This window comes from Caloenas nicobarica, chromosome 15 (genome assembly GCF_036013445.1).
Source record: "Caloenas nicobarica isolate bCalNic1 chromosome 15, bCalNic1.hap1, whole genome shotgun sequence".
Lineage (NCBI taxonomy): Eukaryota > Metazoa > Chordata > Aves > Columbiformes > Columbidae > Caloenas > Caloenas nicobarica.
In genome coordinates this window covers 12,217,966-12,235,250 of record NC_088259.1, presented here as the reverse complement: position 1 = coordinate 12,235,250, position 17,285 = coordinate 12,217,966, and positions in this window count along the sequence as shown.

The window sequence follows — 17,285 nt, the reverse complement described above, 5'->3', positions numbered from 1 at the left end:
AATGTATAATTTAAAAATAAAAACACTTTATTAGGCTATGTTCATATTCAAATCTAGATATGTTTGGTTTGAGTTAGGCTCCTACTTTGAGGCATTTTTAAAGAAATAAATATTTATTGGGCATTAACAGTCTGCCTAAGCACTGATCTTTACCATGGTGTGTTAAGTGCCCTTTCTATGCCTGGACTATAGAGGTGTTGAATCTCTGCATGCCTGTGCTAATAGTTTAAACTCCTAGTCCGGTTGGTAGAGGGTCTTCTAAGTTAAAGATTTCACATTCAGTTCCAGCCATGATGTAAATCCATATACCCTTGTGTTGCCTTCTTCTCTCCACCTGGGGTCTACGTGACTGAAACACTCTTGAGAGCTGAATTCAGAAACTTCAGCACCAATGATGTTTGTATAAAGATGCCAATTGGAAAGGAAAGCACTGATTAGGGAATAATTTTTAGCTGAACTAAGACTCACTGAGTCATATTAAGGCTGTTCATAATTCTGGATAATTGCTGGAGAAGTGTGGAATGATTTCTGAATCCCAACATTTGAGATACTTTAGGATATCAAAAGTCTAGTAAGCAAGCATTATGTACTCATGTGGTTTCATAGGAAATGCTATACATAGAAGCTAAATGTATAAAAGCTATGCGGCTTATAAAAGCAGTTGAAAATTAATCATTCAGACCATCTGATATGACACATTTGCAGAAATTGTGTCTAGCTGGGAAGTGATTTACTAGCCAAAAAAATGGCTGCAACTTACTTCCAAAATTTAGAGGAATCAATTCCCATTCAGATATACAAGCAACTGTTCCTATTATTTGTAAATTAATCTCTTGCTATTTAGAGAATAGAATTTCACAATGAAAGGATTTCAGAAATAATTCATAATGCTACTTTCATATTTCCAACATGATTGCAATTAAAAGCCACGAAGAAAAAGTACTGTGGGATTTTGTTGTGTTACGAGTCTCGACTTCACCGGTCTGACATTTTTAGGGAGGAAAAGAAACAAAGGGGAAATTCTGTGCTGGGATTAGCTATTTGTAGCATTTACCGTTGTAATTGTTCTGCAAAGGGCTAATGTAGGGAAGGTCGCATGAGACCTGTTGCAGGGGATGGTTTCCAGGGGCAGAGCTGCATGATGTGATTAACAGAGGAGCTTTGCTGTCACAGGACTCGCAGGGAAACCACGACCCAGCCAGTATGGATTTGTTGCCGGCACCGCTGGGAACTGGCTCCAGTGACAGGGTGATGCGATGGTGTCTGGGGTCACTGCGAGGGAAACCTGTGTGAGGCTGCCCCTGTGAACAAGCTCCTCTGCTCCCAGCTCTCCGCAGTGTGTTTCTTGTGTCTCCTGCTATTAACCCTGCTAACATGGGACCAAAATACATTGTCTAAAGGGCTAGACTAGAAAGCCAAGAAAAGAAATGTGATGCATTAAAACTCCGTGGTGGAGATCAGATTCTTCACCTGACATAACGTTACACTCAGTGGTTGATAACTTCTGTGAAATTAGCGGTTTGCTGAAGCGTATTCTGTTGGGAAGTCAGGGACCATAACACACTCAGGAGATATATTTAGGATATAAATGAGTTTCTGCTTAAGCGCAAACGCACAGTTGAAAGAATTTTAATTCTGCTGTGGCCAAAGCTGTTCAGGGGAACATCGACCCAGTTTTTGGTGTGTGTGCCAGAGTGTCTCTGCCTCAGGTTTCCTCTGACTTATTTGGCCTTTTGCCTGATACAAACCGTTCTGGCTTAAAGTTTGGTCTCTCTTGTTTTCTGTTGCTATAATATTCTTCAGAAAAAGCCTATTTGAGTTATCTATACCTTTCTTGCAGAATTATATCAAGCTGCAGGAACAGACAAACTAAATGTCCTTCTGGTCACTGTAAATGTATTTGATAGAGCCCAGATAATTGCATTAGATTTTGATGTTTTCTGGCCCTGATGAATACAGCTTAGAAGAATCCAATGCAATTCACACTTAGTTGAAAATACTTTTATGTCCATATTTGGTATCCAAGTTTCCGTGAAGCTGATGAAATTTGAATCGTGATGTTGCTGCTCATTACACACTTTAGATGCTACCTGGCCATGTCACCAAGGTCTCGTGCCCGCTGGCTGCTGCCACTCTGGGGATCGAACCAGCTCATCCCCAGCTGGGTGAGAACTGCCTGAATTGGTACTTTGCAGAGACTCTGTTACTGCTTTCTCTGTGATTTTTTTTTTTTTTTTTTTTTTTGGATGCTCTCATAAGATGCTTGCCTTTGGACAGAAGTGCTTTGAATAGGCTGCAGATAGCACTGACGTTTAAGCCGCTTTCCCCACCAAAAGTTACTGTGCAGCTGTAGTGGGCAGAAGTGCAGAGTGATGTGGATGGAGGAGAAGCAGGGGAGAACTCAGTAAAGCATCATGTAAAGCAGAACTTTCCAGCTCATTGGAGCTCTATTTGCTGCATGCTCAGGAGAGTACTGGAACAACAGAAAGCTCTGCTCGAGTGTGTAGGAAAGAAAAAGACAGCTGTTGTGCTGTCTTCAACTAAATGAAACCTGATTGCTGGGTTGGTTGCCCTTCTCCAGTTATTAGAATGACCATCTGGGAAGTCAGCAACAATTAGTCATTGTTTGGCCAGACAGTGCCAGGAATCAGCTGTCTACATGGACTTGCAAATAAGCTGGGGCTTAGTGTAAAATAAAAGGGGAATTAATTTCCAGGGCAGAATGTGTATCTCTGAACATGAAGGCATAATTCCATCCTCTACGATATCTGAAGAACTGCAGCTTTTAAATATGAGCCTTGACGCTTTCCCCTATGATTTCTTTCCCCCCTTTCTTGTCAAGGTAACTGTTTTCAGAGCTTCATCCTACACCTTCTTGTAACGGTCAAAGGCCTCGACTTGTGCTGGACTCCAGTGTGCTGATGCTGCAAGGAGCGGAGGGGGCAGAACAGGCTCTGTGTGTCTTGTGCACCTGATGCTTAATGCATTTCGTCTACACACCGGTACACATCAGAGCTTGGGAGCAGTAGCCAGGGAACCTGGAAGAGCAGCAAAGAGAAAAAATGTCAGATCTATAGCTACTGGGATCTATCGCTTTTTAGCTGTTTCCCTGTTTTGTGAGGAAACCCAAGTGCATTTGCAAGAATACACTTATTTATGGATATGAGTAGTGTATTGGGATACGATTCCCCAGGGCTCTTTCCCCTGCAAACGTGACTGTTTCAGCTCCATGCAGGAAGGAATTTTGGTCCTTTATCTGTCTGCAGTATAACAATTATCTCTGAACAAACACACCAGCCCTGCTTGTGAACTGCAAATCTGTGTACAGGCTCCGAACACCCATGCATTCTGCACAGGTTCAGAATGTCGAAGGCTTTTCTGCTCATCTCCGATAAAGCTGTTTGTTTTTCTAATGAGATAAAATAATGAATTTGAAAGCCTTCCTTATAGGAAAAAATTGCTATACAGCCACCTGCAGCATAGTGACCTCTGTTGTTTGCTCTAGATGTTAAAGTCAATTAAAAAAAAAAGGCGGGGGGGAGAAACTGTGTTATTTACATGGCCTATTATTGTTAATCCTTTAAATGTTATTGATTTTGATTTTATTCCTTTTTAATTTCTGTTTGGACTTACAGAGCTTTACATTGGTTTTGCTCGTTGCCTTGTTTCAAGTGCCCTTTTTATGGTGATTTTTCATGTAGTTTCAGTTGCTTACCTTTCAGTTGTGTGTGTACACAAATCTTATAAGTGTGTGTTTATTTTCAGTTCTGTTATGTTTCTTCCACCCTTTTATTTTACAATTGTGTTTGTTATGTCATATACATTTTATCTTTGTTTTATATCTCTCTCCTGTGCCCTGTAAATTATAAGCTTTTGGTAATATCATATTATGAGTTGTTTCCTGGTTTGATGGGGCTTTTTTCCCCACTTCTTTTTTTTTTGTTTAAATACATAAACAGTTGTTGGAATAGACGTCTTTCATTCTAGACTGTTTTCACAATTCACACTATACTGTAGTTACTAAGCACAATATTCCATACCTGTGGTACCTTAATTTAAATACTCTAAAATAACAGGTCTCTAAATTTACACGTCAGCATTAAAATTGGGGTTAGGTAAATGAGTAGTGCATTTCTTTAGGTAAAAATTTAAAATGTGCCACCTAGGTACATATAGTGGAGATTTCTCAACGTCTACATGAGTGTAGATTTTGTATGTTCACTGGTGAAGCTTTGAGAACCTCAGTGCATGTATGAGCCCAGTGTTGGTGACCTAAAAGTAGGAAAACTTTGTGATCAGGTGTACATTCAATGCTTTCAAAATGATTAGCCTGGTTTGAATAGAGTCACTTGTATGAAGGGAAAGTAGGAAATACAACTTGGATATGAAGAATATAAAGCAAGTGAAGTGACTGAAGTGTTCATGGTGAAAAAGGATTTTTAATCTATAAAGCAGGTTTCAAGGTTAGTCAAGTGTGCCAGTTCATTTATTCTGAAGCTCCTATTGCTTAGATTTTAATAATCATTATGCACTATGATAGATTATTGTTAATAAGAAATGTATTGGATAAAATGCATAGCTAATGCTATCACTTTTATGTGCTGTTGAATGCATTCTTCAAAATGGAATTAAGCAGTTTGAACCTTATATAACTTTTCTGAGTAGGCTAAGTAGTAACAAGGAAAAAAAGAGCAGTAATTGAAATGTTTTGCCTCCCCCTAAAAATCAAGTAACTCACTATTATAGCCTTATTAATTAGAACCAGAAATATAAAGCTGAGCCTTGTTCTCATCTATACAAACAGTAGGGGCTTGAGTGAAATACAGGGATAGATGCTTTAGTACCAAGAGAAATCATGGACTGCAGACAGGCATCATTTCATTGCTGATAAGTTATCACATTTATTCTCCCTGTCTGCTACAAGTGGAAGTTGTGTACTGCCAAAATTAGCCCACCAAAGGTTAGTAAAGAAAATCATTTGATATTATTGCAGTTCCATTGTCCCAAACTACTTCATATTCCAGAAAAAGCAGTTATGAAGAACAGATAAGATATCAAAATAGGTGATACCTTCAAAAATAGTCTCAATGGCATCTCAACTGTTCTGACAAATTCAAGGAGCTCTGTTTCACCTCCAATTCGATTCCTAAATAAGTCAACCTTTAATAACTTTTTTTTTTTCTCCCGTGGGAGATGGAATACTCTTATAGTGCCTTAAAAACCTCAGTCACCTTCCTGTCCTACTGCAAAAGAGACTCTAGAGCAGATATTTGTCCCAACCCCATGTCCTTCTCCACGTCCCGTCATTGCTGTTCTGCACGGCGGCTGGAGCAGCCCCTCGACGCTGCATTGCCAAGAATGAACTGGCCCTCGACCTCGGGTCCTGGCTGGCAGAAGCTCTGAGGCCTTTTAAGTGCAGACATAGGAAAGAGGTTGGAGGATAGTAGGGGAAAAAGTGCTAGAAAATCACCCGAAAGGAAAGGGCTCTCCCAGAGCAACCACTCGATGGATTCCCCTCCCCGAATATTCAGGGATAGACACTGGGTGGTGACGGACACTCTTCTTTCCTTGCATCCTGGGAACAAATTAAAAATCCAAAGTTTTTATGTGTCCTCTTAGTCGGGAGTATATCTTAGCTCCCTCCGACAGACGTGGTGTGCACGGCATTGTTATCTTTGTGTGTTCTGTTTTCTTGAAGAGTGCGCATTCTAGTCCTAGCAAGCAGAATTTTAAACGCGGGTGATTTTCTGTGCAAGTGTGTCCTAATGAACCCCAGCATACTGCACGGCGGGTTGCTGTGGGTGGTTGTCCCTGTTCCTCGCCTTCCGCCTCCCTGATGGACAAGGACACGGTGAGCAGGAGGCGGCTCTGGATGGAGAGGTGGTGAAACATCTGAGCGGAGAAGAACACAGCCCTTCAAGTTTGCTGTTGGGATATTGTCTCAGCAGTTCACAACCTGATGCAACGTATCATACTGCTGTCCCAAACAGTATCTTATTTTTCTTGGCAAAATTAAATGATTTGTTGAGGAAGTGGAACTCTCGTGATTTTTCTTTTTTTAATTTTTTTGTCTGTTACAATGCTATTTTTAAAGGGAGTTAAAACTACCTAAAAAAGCCTTAGTTAAACCACTGGCAATCCTCTGTGTTATGAAGTGAGATAATTGCTTCGAAGCTAAACCCCAGCAGCAAAGGATAAAGAAGAGAAAGGTGTTACCTGATGTGCATACACGTGTGCTATGTCATTGCAGCTATTACAAAGGGCTCTTTTATTTTTTCTCTTGCTCAGCAATCCTGTTGGGCTGTGGAATAACAGCAATCAAGTCACCTGTCCAGGGCAGTTTCTCTATTTGTTGCCTTGTGCTTTTTTTGAAATTCTGTGTTCAAAACCCTCTGTGGTACATGACGTGATCAGAAGCCTGGTTTAGGAGCGTTTCTTTTAGAGTAAATAATCTCATTGAAGCATCGAAGGAAGCGGGTGCCATTTTTCCTTTTTTTCTATCTGCGTGTTTAGTTCTCTCGTTCTAGTCTGCTTTTCACCTTCAGATTCAGGTCTTGCTATTAATATGCTCACAGGCCACGATATAGAAATTGCACAGAGCAAACTGCTGGGAACAGATTTTTTTTAAACAACCTTTCTAATATTTAGTCATGCTGAAATCACTAAGTTTTAAAAAGCATTGAACTTATGATCTTTTGACCCGGTTAAAAAAATGTGGAAAAATGACCAGCTTGCTCTCCTGACCACTAATTCAGCTGCCAGATCAGAAAATAGTAGGTGTTAAACAATTTCAAAGCCTAGCCCAGACTTCTGAAGAGCAATTTAATAGTCCGTCGAGGCGGTTCTTAGTAGATTTTTCTTGGGCAACTCAGATGTCTCTGTGAATCCAATTTCAGTGAAGTTAGAAAAAGGAGCTCTCAAATGCAATGTTCCTGTGAGAACAATACAAAAAGGTGCTATTTTTTTTGGCACAAAATTGCATGGAAAACTGTATTTTTTTTTTTTTTTTTTTTAAATACTTATTAATTCTGGCACTTATTTGCCAGAGTATTCCTGAAGTTCTTTCTTTGTTGTTCTCTCTATTCAGTGATGTCCCTGGGCAAACAAAATAAAGGTGTACAACACCTGCAATCACACAGCGAAACAGAAATTAACCTCATTTACCTGTGAACATTTTCCCCTTAAATTTAATTCAGGGGATCCGCAGAAGCAGCTTTTGTGAAAACAGGCTGTGTGAACGTTTTCTAGAAGTGAAGCTGCGATGCCATACTGTGGTTTAGCCTGACCTTCTTGGCTTGAGACCGCTATTCTCCCTAAATATTTCCTTTTGCCATCTGTCTTCAAAGAGCCAAGGGGAAAGCTTGTCTTGTTTGAAGTCAGTGGCAAAACACCCATTGACTCAAACAACTTTAAGATTTCACCCTAGGAACATTTCAGCCCTTAGAGGGAGTTTGAAGCAGTTATAGCCATGGAGATGCCGCTTCCTGAAATACAGGACAAGAAGCCATCCAGCCATCAGACTGAGCTGGAAATATCCTTACAGCTTCTCCTTAAGTTTACCCAAAAATTATACCATGTCTGCTCTAAGGTTCAATTCTGTTAAATTGTGTTGCATGAAAATGTAGTTCTCAGGTGCCGTGGCAACCATATTTTCTGATCTGATTTTAAGTTTTTACAGTGCAATGTGTAAAATATTGGTACATTTTCTGGGTTTTTTTAATTTATGGGTAGGAGTAAAGTTAAGGACTGCAATTTAAAAGGCATATGATTCTGTAGAATAATGTATGGGAAATGGTTTCTTATTTTCTTATGCAAAATAAGTATTGATTGGCTAATTACAGTTGTGTAGATTATGGCTGGCATTTGAGGTGCTAATAGCAAATAGCACTTTTAGATGCTATGTAGGGCATCTTCCACTGAGTCCAGATAGATTATAGAAAATGATGGTATATCAGAATAAATTCAAGGAAATATTTATTTTACATTTTTTCCATTATCTCATTTGTGTTGTGTATATATAAACAAACATATTTCCTCGTAGTCAGGGCAGCTTTCCTCCAGAGCTCATTATATTAATCTGTGTGATCTGCAATGCTTAGTCTTGCCTAATCTTTTTGTGTGTGAAAGAAAGAAACTTCTGTAAAACTTTTAAACCTGAAAAAATAACCAAGTATTGCCAAGTAATAGAAGACAAGTAATTTTAATACCAGCCAAATGTAAGCATTATGATTATTTTGATTGTTGGCAGATGTAAACAAGAACAGCAATCTTCGCTATTCCCCCTTCTGCTGGGGAAGGATTAAACTCCATAGTAGGATGTGCTTTGAAAGCTACTTTCCTGCATTTTAATGAAACAAAATAGGTTATCACATTAGAAATGGGCTGACAAAAGCTTACAAGGACAAATGGATCGTGTCTCCTACATGTTCTCTTGGCTGGAGCTGCTGTGAGTGAATGGATTGAGAGAAGTGAGGGAAAGGCGTACAAAGATGACTTGTTTGCCAGTTTACACTGTTGTTCTGGGATTGCTCTTTTTAATATCAGATGATTCCAAAATAGACACTACTATACATAAAATGTATTTTGTTTAATGATTATAAAAGCAGAGGAAGCTTAGAATAACTGCCATGTAAAATTCTTATGATGGTATGAATTTAGAGGCTCATAGAGTAGATGTAACTTTTTTTTTAAGACAAGACAAAAAACCCCCACCTAATACCTTATGATACTTCACAAGTGTGAGTACATTGCATTTTTCCATTCATGTTACTTGAATTTTAGTCTCCTGTAGAAGATCTCATAATGCTGTATCTGGTATTAACAACTGAACGTGTAACTTGCTTTATGGTTTACCTAGAAAGTATCTGCTTGCAGACTAGTCCGGGGATTATTAGCTCAGGCTATAACAGCCTTCGTTTTTTTGCTTCAACACTTCCACTGTTCAATCTCTGGTATGTCAGCAAATATGACAGCTGTCATAAATATGCTAGGTTTAAGATAAGATACCTATTTTCAGATCTGCTAAGAGTCAGGTGTTGGAGTTTGAAGTAGTTCAGATTTCTAGTAAAGCAGATAACGTATTTGAAACCATCTGCATCTTCCCCGAAACTGCAGATTTTCTGCAATGATTTTCTAGCCCCTGTTGGGAAGATCCCTGAGTTCAGTTGTAGAGTGTGACCACTTGAGTCCCTCTTTATAAGCAAAGCTTTTTTCTTTTGCCCTGTATTTCCACTCTGAAGATCTATCACTAAAATTGCTGCTTCAAATATATCCTCTTGGGAAATCAATAACAAATCAAGGAGCTATTCAGTGAGATTTGTTGGTGTAACCAGGTGAGGCTGCCAAAATCTCCAAGAATAAGTTGTTGATTATCAGGATGGCAGCAGCGATGTAGCGGTTGTGGTGTTCACACTGATGTGATACATTCACCTACATCGTTTGGTATTATGAGTGCTACCTCAATACTTAGTTCCCAGGGCTACGACATGGCTGTATCTCCTCATGTTTTAATGAAATTCAGGTCAAGCATGTGGCATATCACATAGGAATATTTTCAGATTGTGCCTTACGTGGTTTTAATTGTATTTGTAGAATTATTTCATGCTTGGATTGTGTGATATGGATCAGATTTTTAAAAATATCTGCTTGCTTTCTACTGGATCATCTTCCCGGGTTTTGGTGGCCTGCAGTGAAATGAGTTGCTAGAAGTTGGGGAAGTAATAAGTGCGTGATCCAGAAAATCACAGTGGCTTAATTAAGAACATTTACCCACTGAGCTGATATCATCAGTAGAGAAACCAAGAACCAAACTGACAGAGGAAAAAGATGTTTTCAGTAGTCAATTTAGAGCAATGAAACAATCTGCCAGTCTATGGCAGAGCTTGCTGAGGTCAGCAGAGAGCTGCATCAGCAGGCTGGTGCGGGGAAGCTTGCCGTGGCACATCAGAGCTGTGCCCACTGTGGGACTGGTGAATTTTCTAGGTAGTATTATTTTTGTGAGTGCTGTAGTTCATTTATCACAGGTTTATTATTCTTTTAACTCGACAGCTGTCAGTTATCAGCATAAATCTGCATATTTTCTTATATGAGGAAGTATATTTACCTTACAAAATTTTGGTCTACTCTATCTCATTGTACTTGTTCAGATAAAAGATAAAATCAAGAATGATCACTTTCCCGTAGTGAGTCAATCCATGTATTAAGTATTGCAAAATATCTGACACATAATTAGTATGTATTTTCCAAAATTTGTTTGGTTCAGAACTTTGAAATAATATCCTTTCTGATAAATGGAATATGATATACCGTCTTTGCACTTAGCTACTATATCTCTTGGTCTTTGGTTGTGAAAATAGCCAATACTCTATGGAGAACATGTGCTTTGACCTGCAGTATCTCCTGTGATCCTTTCATTAACATCACAACTCATGTCAGAAAGGCAACACCCCTGAGACTGTAAAACTTTTAGCTGCGGCACAGTCACAGTACAAGACTGGCTTTGTATGAGTGAACTGTGTCTGACAGCATTACCTGATTCAATCTAATCAAGTGTCAGACCTTTTCAGGCATGGAAAAAGGATGCATTTAGAATCTTATGAACATAAATAATACCTTCTTTTTCCTGCAATGCTCACTCACACCAAATATGACATCTTATGAGACCTTTTATGCTTTAAAATATTTGACATCGCAGACAGAAAATGTGGAGTTTGTGGATGTAGTACAGCACCTGTATACGACAGCTTGGTTCACTTCTTGCAATAGTATTTCCTTGCTGTTTCTAGCAAATCACTTAGTCTTTCTGCATCTCTATTTTAAATACACATACTGTGTATTAAAAAGAAGTAAACTTTCCAATATTCTCAAGTTTCATGTATCGCCATTAATTTACGATTAAGTAAGAGATACTATGAGAAATTTATGGAGTAAAAGGACTACTTCAGTGTGTGGCTACCTAAATGCTTGATTCAGTTGTGCTTCCCAGTATCTTGGTGCATGTGACCTTCTAAATTTTTACTGATCACCGAAAGACATTTTTTCTTTTCCTGATGCACCTCATCCAAGATTGTCTTCCTGCAGCTCCATATGCCTTGGGTTGCATTCAGCAGAGCCGTTCTGAACAGTGCTTTGTCACCGTTGCTTTTGGGGATGCTATCAAGGATACAGTCAGGTTTTGGAGATAACTTGCCCCTCCCCTACTTAAGAGAAACTTAATTTATTTGCTCATTTATTTGGAGGGCACGTGACATCTTGTCAGCTCCAAGTGCCATCTCATGTTTGAGTAGTTGAGCAAAGCCCTCCTGCTTCCACGGGAGAGAAGTTTCCCCTCTGCTTCCCTCCGTGATTCAATGAGCGTGTTTCAGCATTAAGTATCCTCATGCAGGGAATTTTACATTTTAGATTTCAGATCTGCCTGTGTATGAGCAGGATGGTGATTGTTCATTTTAGGGTTACGTTGGGCTGGGGTGAATGGATCCCTCTTAAGGGCTAATAAGAATATGCATCAAATGGCTCTTAAAACATTGAACTGATAAAAACCGGAAACGGTCATCATTCCTTACTAAACATGTGTGCAGCAAAATAAGGCTGTTTCTCAGCCTTTGTGTTCTGCCAAGGTTAAATAGTTTGTCAAAAAAGAAAAACAGCTTCAAAATACTCTGGGAATATCAAAGCAGTAAAAAAGAGATGTGCGTCCCTTCTTTGTTGCTCTGAGTCAGGACAGATTGACTGTTCAATAATAGCCTTTATTCTCTTCTGAAAGGTGTTCAGGAGCTATGGAAACTGCTTCTTGTAATCTTGTCTTTTGTTTCCCATTGCTTGTTTTTATTGGCAGGCTTCTAATTTCTTAATTGGAAAACTATCAGCATTTGTTGATGGAATGTTTAAAACAAACATATACGTAATCTTAATAAGTTTGGATAATGGGCTTAGTAATTATTATTTTTTTCTTTTGAAGTTTAATTAGAAAAGAGGTTATAAAAGAGATGATACTGATAATAAAAATCTGAATAAGCGTTGTGTTCTTTCCTTGGTAATTTTGGATATATCTCCTGATGGGAGATTACTTTCCCCATTCCCCGTTTCAAGGAAGGTTTCTCCTCAGTCCTGAGGAACGCCAGAACTTAAACTCCTTCCCGTGCTGCCTTGAATCAAAGCTGTGAAGTGAGTTCCTTTGGACTGTCTAAACCAGTGAGTCTTGTCGAGCGGCAGCCTGGAGAGGTTTTTTGGGATATCTGGTTTTGCCAGTTATTGGGGCAGCTACTGCATGTAGATAATTCTTTGTGGGCAACCAGAACTGACTGCAAGAACACTTTTGACTAAAAACCATAACACTACCTAAATCATCACAGCTGTGTCTTTTACGTCTGTGCACATATGTCTCTGACACTTCTCGATCTGCTGATACATGAATGTGCTTTCTTCCATTTCTCTCTTCGGAGAGAGACACGCTCCTCTTTTTCTGTCTTCCTACTGCTGTGCAATTGCTTTAATTTTTCTGCAGGGTTAATGTCACATTTTCTCCTCTTTCTTGCATTTCTGTAGACTCTTGACCTTGCACTGTGACTTTGGGAGAGTTAGCAAAAGTCTTCTGGTTTTTATAAATCATGGAACTTAGATGTCGTTGCCTCAGCCTCCTTGGACTCTGGATAATATTTTTACTTCCCGGTAAATACGTTTTTTTCAATTGTAGAAGCAAATATTTTGCATACTTAAAGTTTATTAATCCAAAATAATGGAGCAGACTGAAAATGAAAATAGAAATACTGAAACCTATCCCTAGAAGCCCTGCAGAGAATTTACATATCCACATTGTGCCTTAGTTTTTCATTTATTTGCAGTCTGACTGTTCCACAGAAAGAGTCTGATTATTTACTGGTGAAGTTCCCTGAACTTTTGAGATGGAGGACTTGATGTAAATCCAAAGTGTGTGAGCTGTAGAAGATGGAGCTGTAAATGGCAGGTTAAAACTAAAGACAAGGCAGTTACAATTGAACTAAATTACAATAAGAGGGCAGTCTATATGCTTTCTCTAGAATGGAGAACACCTATATTTCTGAACCTGCCTTCTTAATCTAATTTTCTTTCTTCCTAGAAATAAAGAACTGAAACCAGCCCCAAAATATTGCTTATAACATACCTGTGCACCAAACCTCTATTATTTCTACGTAAGAATAAGCCACCTCTGGCCTTTTAGAATTGCACCTTGCAATCAATGGTTACGGATATTTAAGGAACCTGTTTCTATCGTGGCTGAGATGCAGTTTCAGTGAATTTGCCTACCCTTGGAACTGGGGATATGGATTTAGCACTCACATAGCTGGTAACCTCCTACATACTCGTAAATCAGGTCGTTTTCCATTCAAATGTTAATACTTGGACCAGCAATTCATGTGCAGATGGAGGTATAAATTGTACCCCCAAAATAAAGCTTAGTGTTTGAAAATGTGCATTTTAAACGCAAGCAATTATTCTTTACCGTATCCTATCTATCACTGGTCATACACAGGGAAAAGGAGGAAAAAAAGGAGAAGGGCACTGCACATTTTTAGATCGGTTCTGAATACTGCAGCAAACTGGTTTAGGTGAATAAGGTAAAAAGGTATAATTCTGCACAGTATTAATACGGTTAGAAGTCGTTCATGCTCAAATTCTGGATGAAGTTCAGAGCATTTTCTTACAAAATAATCTTTTTCTGGCTTTTAGAGTTGTCTATTCTTGACTATACAGTTAGTCCATCTTCTTGGCTTCTTTGTGCAGCTTTTGAGAACGTATCCAGCACAGATTAAGGCATCCGTGTCGTTTTAGAAAGTGAATATTTCCATTAAAGCCAAAGGGAAGTACTAGCATTTTATAAAATAAGGCACATGCATGAACCTCTGCAAGTTTGTGGTCTCGCTCCCTGAGATGTCTTCCAGTTTCAGCTGGATCATTGGTAGCAGCCGGGTGTATTCGCCTTCTGTATTTCCCAAATTATTTGCCATGAATATATTAGGTTTGTTATTTGTGTTAGAAACACTTCCGTGGACTGTTCTCTATCAGCGCATTTGTAATATAATAGTAGATATTCCAGGGCTCCTTGTAAACATCAGGAATCGTGTGCTGTCACTTCAGAAAGATGACAGATTGTCAGGGGGTTTGCATTGTCATCTCAACCCTGCCACAGGTAATGGCTACTGAATTGCCCTTGGTTCCACAGCTGAATCTCTGCAGCTCTATAGCACCTATAGAGAGCTCCAGTGTCTGGGTTTGAGATTGGATGGACATTAGTACAGAAAGTTATTATAATAATCTTATGCATGGTCATGCAAGCACACATGCACTTCTATCTGTGTCCGCACAGGCTGCTTTAGTTTGTGCATAGCTACATGGAAGTGTGTTGTGTTAAATAACTTGATAACAAAGGGATGGTTGATTGTTGATGTTTATGCTGCAGTGACTGTGTTTAACAGTTGCTTTGTTGGGAGAAAGATTTTACCACATTCTGGGAATCTACCTATATTTAAAACATGGAGACCTGAAGATACCAGCAGCATCTTTCAAACAAGTGTGCCCTCAACTTACTGTGAGGGAGCAGCAGGGTTATAGTTACAGCTGACAAATACAGAAAGGCTGTTTGAATTCTCTGGGGCCATGATTTCCATGAATAACTGTTGAAGCATGTGTCTCTCAAACATTTCTAGCCAGAGGACCAGCTACACTTTTGGAAGTATATTGCAAAAATAGTCAAAGAGCTACAGGTGATGTTGGCACTGTACTTTCTATTGCTAAGATAAAATTCAAATTTCTATCTATTGCGTGAATCTTCTCCTTTTTTTTTTTTCCCCCTTGCTTGTGCGATTTATAGAGGGGGGAAAAAAAAAAAAGCTTTGTAGATCAATTCTAGTTTCTTACAGGATGTCATTGTGCTCCAAACAAGGAACACTGGCTTGTCTTGCTTTTTCTCTGTGGTTTTACAGTTCCGAAGAAAATCATTAGTTGCTGGGTTTTGCCTAAAAGAGAGACCAAGGCCATACAAGCCAGGCAAAGAATTGGTTTCCACCTGTTCCAGAATGAGCAGCAATGTGTTTTCGGTCTGAGCTGCATTAGGAACCAGACTGTGTGATGCACCAAGTGCCCTCAAAGTCTTTTGACACCAAAGAGGGTTTAGATCTCCCTGCATCATCCCGTATCCAACCCTGGATTTTTAAGGCTTTGCAGACCCCAGTATATGCCTCTGTTTGATGACTGCTCCTAATAACTTACAGTATCTGCTACAAGTTTTTAGTGAGTGAAAGCACTAGAGACAGAAAAAGGATGCTTAAAATCCACCTGTCTCATGGGAAGCGGATCCTTTCAGGTATGAGATAAATGGCAGGTGCAGGGAAACTGTCACAAAAGCTGCAGCTTAATGAGAATCCATCATGCAGAGCTGCTGACTAACATCCAGCATTCAAGGAGAAAGGCTGGAATAGCCTGAGTAACAGCCATGGTATCAGCCTGTGTCTGGTAGAAGATAAAAGAAGAAAACCTGAGCACAAGCCTTCTTAGACTCCGCAAGTAAGAAGGCCAACACGCTGGCAGGAAAAATACAACTTGTTATAGTGATTTTTGTTCAAAAACCCCATTCGGTTAATTTAACACTGCAAAGCAGCAGCAAGGAAAACAACCCCAGAACACTGAGAGTTGTTATTTTGCTGAGGTAAAGGCGCTACGGTTGGATCCTGTTCTTCCTAGAAAAAATAGGCCAATGTGGCTTAATCTGCTTGATACTATCCATGTGTTTCAAAAGAATTAAATATTGTTTTCTTGAGAGGAAAAAGAAACATAACAACAAAAAAGGCATTTTAATCTAGTGACAATAGCAAAAGGCTGGGGATGCAAGTTGGTAGACAGATTTCTGCTTTGAATCAATCTTTGTGAAAATGCGTTCAACATCAATATGAGAACTTCCTCAATGAAGGCTTTTTGCAGTTCTTCCATCTGCTAAGTCATAATCATGATATGAATAATATTGAAGGTTGTAATTGAAAATGTCTTTGGATCATCACTTGTGGCAAAACTTGTTTGAGAGCTATCAGATTAATCTAATAATGCCTATAAGGAAAGCATGAAACTACATTAGAGACAATGCTGTGATTATCTCCCTTCCCTGCACTACAAAGAAGATAAATATAAACATTTTCTGAGTTTCTTTTATGGTAGATTAGGAAATAAACCGTCATGCATGCTAAATGTTTAAGAATGGGACTAAATGAAATTTCTGAAACAGGGAAGGCAAAATACTGCATGGCTAAAAGCAGATATTTAAAAAAATCTAATTTCTTGAAACAAGAGAAATGCATAAATATGTATCTTAAGCTTATTAAGCAACTTACTACTTTTCCCTTCTGGTATTCTTGGGCTATGATTTCTGAGAATCAGTAGTAATTTAGGTTGTGCCCACTGCTTGTGTTTTCAAGCTGAGACAATTCCAGAAGCTGATTTTAAAAACAACAACAAAATAACCAAACAAAAAACTATGGGTTTGTCCTCAGCTACTCTTCTCTTCTACTTTATCTTTCCATAGAACCCATTAAAAACGTATTTCTGTGTTAAACAGCAGATCTCTATAGAAGTTTATTCTCTAATAATGCCTTTGGGAATCTTTTCATGTATCCCTCCTCTCTATCTTCCTCCCTCTCCTGATTTTTGCTGGTTTTTTCTGTCTCTCATTCTGTAAAAAAAATCTCACTTATGAAATGTCCTTCCTCTGAGCTGAGCCATAAAAACTCAATCTCCACTTTAACCTTTTCCTTTGCAAGAATACAATGGGCTAAATTGTATTATTTTGTCCCTGTGCAGTGTAGTGCTGGTACCTTTTGTCAAAGGGCACCCACAAAAATGTTCCTCTTTAGCTTGTAATAAATCCTTTGTCCCCAGGATGCATGTATTTGCAGCAGAAGAGAAAGACTTTAGAAAATCTGTCCTATCCTTTCCATTCACCTTTAAACAGAAATTTTCCCTGATATTAAGATGCAGCCCTGGAGACAAAAATCTATAAATCTGCTTGGAAGGAGGTATTTGTACTTGTTTGTGAAAAGTATGCAGAAGGAAACTGAATGGTGTTGACCTAAAACTGCTCCCTCTAAGACTAGGATTTTTATTGTTGAATTCAGTGGGTTTTGAGTTAAACTGAAACCGAATCTTTTAAAAATCTGGCTTAGAATATCATTTCATGATATGGATTTAGGTGGACTACTGACTTCAGAGAGCTCTGTCGTGGATGCTTTGTCTCTCCAGAAGATGCGCTTCAAATGGCTTACATT